General features: G+C 50.6%; 1 pseudogene; it reads left to right on the forward strand.

The window, feature by feature from the left end:
* Window positions 1-2,018: 2,018 nt before the first annotated feature.
* LOC101558673 (elongation factor 1-alpha 1-like) lies at window positions 2,019-3,561 on the forward strand (annotated as a pseudogene).
* Window positions 3,562-4,157: the final 596 nt, after the last annotated feature.

The following is a 4,157-nucleotide window of genomic DNA, read 5'->3' on the forward strand; positions in this document are numbered from 1 at the left end:
CTGCCGTGGCCCCGGCCCTCGCTCTTCTCTCCCACGTTCTGGAAGCGGTGGTGGCCACAGGGAGAGGGGAGGCTGCGGGGATCAGGTGGGTCTCCTGCTCGGCTCACCTCGGGGCTCCCCAGCGAGACCAGCGGAGCATAGCGTAGATTGTACAGTCACTCGGGTCACGGGCGTGTGATGTCATTGTCCTCCTCACTCAGAGGTGGCACCGGCCTGGCTTGCAGGTCCCCTGGGTGAGTGCAGGAGCTGTGATCGCATCCTCTCAGCCCGGCCTGGGCTACTGAGGCTACCCGGGCAGGACGCCGTGGCCTGACACAGGCCACCTCACACGGTGTGCATCACCCCACTGACATCAGTCACGCATGGTGCCCCAAACCTGGATACTCAGGTGCCTGCTGCTCCACGGGCAAACACAGGCCAGTTTCCAGGGGCTGCGCCTTGGCCCCAGTGCTCCAGGAGGTGGGAGGAGGGGAGGGCATTCTTCCGCACACTTCTCTTTCTCTTTTCTCATTGGTGGGCGGCACACCCAGCAGTGCTCAGGGGGTCTTGCCGGCTCCGAGGTTGGGGATTGCTCCCCGCAGTGCTCAGGGGGCTATGAGGGATCGAACCCGAGCCACCCGCATGCAAAGCCTGCACTCTAGCTAGCCTTTTAAGCTCTCTCCAATCCTCTTCCTTCATTTTCGTTGCCTAAGTTTTCTTTTGCAGCTGTCCATATTTAAATAATCATCCCCTAATTTTGTGTAAAATGTGAGGTAGGGAGGATTAAAGACCTTTCCTTGTTTCCCCCAGTGGTTGGTCAAGGGGCCGGAGAGATGACTCAGAGGGCTGGAGCACGTGCTTTGCATGCAGGAGGCTCAAGTGTGATCCCCCGAGCACCCCTGGGAGTGATCCTTATCCCTGATCTGGGAAGAACCGCTGAGCCCTGCCAGATGCACCCAAACAAACGGTGAACTGGTCACTGCAATAATATCCACTGACTATTAATCCTGCCTGAATGCCCTGGAGAATGTGGGACTGGGTACTCGGTGACAGTGGCTGAATGCTCTCTCCCTCTTCCCATCACTGTAGCTGTGCTTGCATGTGATAACCAGCTGTGGCACATGCCCCTGCCAGCGCTGCTCCCAGGGGTGACACCAGCTCTCCGTGCTCATGAAACTTTGCACTCTGTTAGCATGTGCTCACCAGGGTTCGTGGAGTCCAGAGCCACCAAGGTTGCACTTGGGGCATATGTGGAACACCAAGGATTTGAACTCAGGACCACTGGCTTGCCAGACAGCCACTCTCAGCCCCTGTGCTATTTCTCTGTGCCTTAGTGGTTGTTTCAAGTTTTTGTTGTTGTTGTTGTTTTGGAGCCACATCTGGCAATGCTCAGGGGTTACTCCTGGCTCAACACATAGGAATTACTCCTAGCAGTGCTCAGGGGACCCTAAGGGATGCCGGGGATCTAACCCAGGCTGCCTGCGTGCAGGCAAACCGGAGAAAATCCACCTCCGTAGGTTCTCCCTGCACCATCATTTAGGCAATTAGATACAGTGAGGTTAGTTGTATACTGGTAAATTAATATTTTTCACTAGTTATGTGTTTATTTGAACTGCGTGTATATTGAATGCTCAAAACTGTTATTAAAATCTTTGTAAATTACCATGCCCTTACATAATAAGATAAAATCAAATAGTGTGTGTGTACAAGCATGTTAAGGTATATGTGTGTATCACAGAACTTTAAATTTGTAAATAAAATTTGGACTTCAAGAGCCAGAGAGACAGTACAGTGGGTAGAGGATAATTGCCTTGCACATCTGGTTAACCCAGGTTCGATCTCCGGCAGAGCCAGAAGTAATTCCTGAGCATCGCTGGATGTGGACCCCCAACAAAAACCAAACTAACAAACAAAAACTTGACTTCAGAGATTTATGAAGGTAAGGCTGAAGTTTAAAAGATGAACTGTAGGGTTTTTTCGCAACAGGTTTGCCGCCAGAACACAGGTGTCGTGAAAACCACAGCTAAACGCAAGCCAAAATGGGAAAGGAAAAGACTCACAAAAACATCGTCGTCATCGGACATGTAGACTAGGGCAAGTCCACCACCACTGGCGACCTGATCTACAAATGTGGCGGCATTGACAAGAGAACGATCGAGAAATTCGAGAAGGAGGCCGCTGAGATGGGAAAGGGCTCCTCCAAGTACGCCTGGGTCTTGGGTAAACTGAAAGCTGAACGCGAGTGCGGTATCACCATTGATATCTCCCTGTGGAAGCTCGAGACCAGCAAGTACTACGTGACCATCACTGATGCTCAGGACACAGAGACTTTATCAAGGACATGATTGCAGGCACTTCTCAGGCTGACTTCGAGGTCCTGATTGTTGCTGCCGGTGTGGGTGAATTTGAGGCTGGTATCTCCAGGAACGGGCAGACCCGAGAGCATGCCCTTCTGGCTTACACACTGGGTGTGAAACAGCTCATTGTTGGCGTTAACAAAACCGATTCCACTGACCCACCCTACAGCCAGAAGAGATACGAGGAAATTGTTAAGGAAGTCAGCACCTACATTAAGAAAATTGGCTACAACCCTGACACAGTAGCATTTGTGCCAACTTCTGGTTGGAACGGTGACAACATGCTCAAGCCAAGTGCTAATATGCCCTGGTTCAAGGGTTGGAAAGTCACCCGTAAGAATGGCAGTGCCAGTGGAACCACACTGCTTGAAGCTCTGGATTGCATCCTGCCTCCCACTCGTCCAACTGACAAACCCCTGCGTCTGCCCCTCCAGGACGTTTACAAGATTGGAGGTATTGGTACTGTTCCGGTGGGCCGAATTAAGACTGGTGTGCTCAAACCTGGCATGGTGGTCACATTCACCCCGGTCAATGTTACAACTGAAGTGAAGTCTGTTGAAATGCACCATGAAGTTCTTAGCGAGGCTCTTCCTGGGAACAACGTGGGCTTCAACATCAAGAATGTGTCTGTTAAAGATGTTCGTCGTGGCAATGTGGCTGGTGACCGCAAAAATGATCCTCCAGTGGAAGCTGCAGGCTTCACAGCTCAGGTGATTATCCTGAACCATCCCGGTCAGATCAGTGCTGGTTATGCACCTGTGCTGGATTGCCACATAGTCCACATTGCTTGCAAGTTCGCTGAGCTGAAAGAGAAGATTGACCGTCGTTCTGGAAAAAGCTGGAAGATGGCCCCAAGTTCTTGAAATCTGGTGATGCTGCCATCGTTGATATGGTCCCTGGCAAGCCCATGTGTGTTGAGAGCTTCTCTGACTACCCTCCTCTGGGTCGTTTTGCTGTTCGTGATATGAGGCAGACTGTTGTTGTGGGTGTCATCAAAGCAGTGGACAAGAAGGCAGCTGGAGCTGGCAAGGTTACCAAGTCTGCCCAGAAGGCTCAGGAGGCTAAATGAATATTATCCCCAGTACCTGCCACCCCAGTCTTAATCAGTGGTGGAAGAACGGTCTCAGAACTGTTTGTCTCAATTGGCCATTTAAGTTTAATAGTAAAAGACTGGTTAATGATAACAATGCATCGTACAAACTTCCGAAGGAAAGGAAAATGTTTTGTGGACCACTTGGCTTTTGTGTGTGTGTGTGTGTGTGTGTGTGTGTGTGTGTGTGTGTGTGTGTGTGGCAATTTAAGTTATTAGTTTTTAAAATCAGTACTTTTTAATGGAAACAACTTGACCAAAAATCTGTCACAGAATTTTGAGACCCATTAAAAACAAAGTTTTTTTTTTAAAAAAAAAAAAAGAAGATGAACTGTAGGGACTGGAGCAACAGCACAGAATAGGGGTAAGAAGCTTGCCTTGGGGCCGGAGCGATAGCACAGCGGGTAGGGCGTTTGCCTTGCACGCGGCCGACCCGGGTTCGATCCCCGGCATCCCATATGGTCCCCCAAGCACTTCCAGGAGTAATTCCTGAGTGCAAAACCAGGAGTAACCCCTGAGCATCGCTGGGTGTGACCCAAAAAGCAAAAAAAAAAAAAAAAGAAGCTTGCCTTGTTCATGGCCAGCCTCGGTTCAATCCCCGGCACCCCATCTTTGCCACTATAGAAGGGGACTCCGCCCGCTGGAGGTGAGGGGAGAGTCAGGATCACATTCTGATTTGGCAGCTCCTTCCTCCAAACGGGAGCTACTAAATGACCCTAGCACCCAACAGT

Source organism: Sorex araneus, chromosome 6, assembly GCF_027595985.1.
Source record: "Sorex araneus isolate mSorAra2 chromosome 6, mSorAra2.pri, whole genome shotgun sequence".
In the NCBI taxonomy this organism is placed as follows: domain Eukaryota; kingdom Metazoa; phylum Chordata; class Mammalia; order Eulipotyphla; family Soricidae; genus Sorex; species Sorex araneus.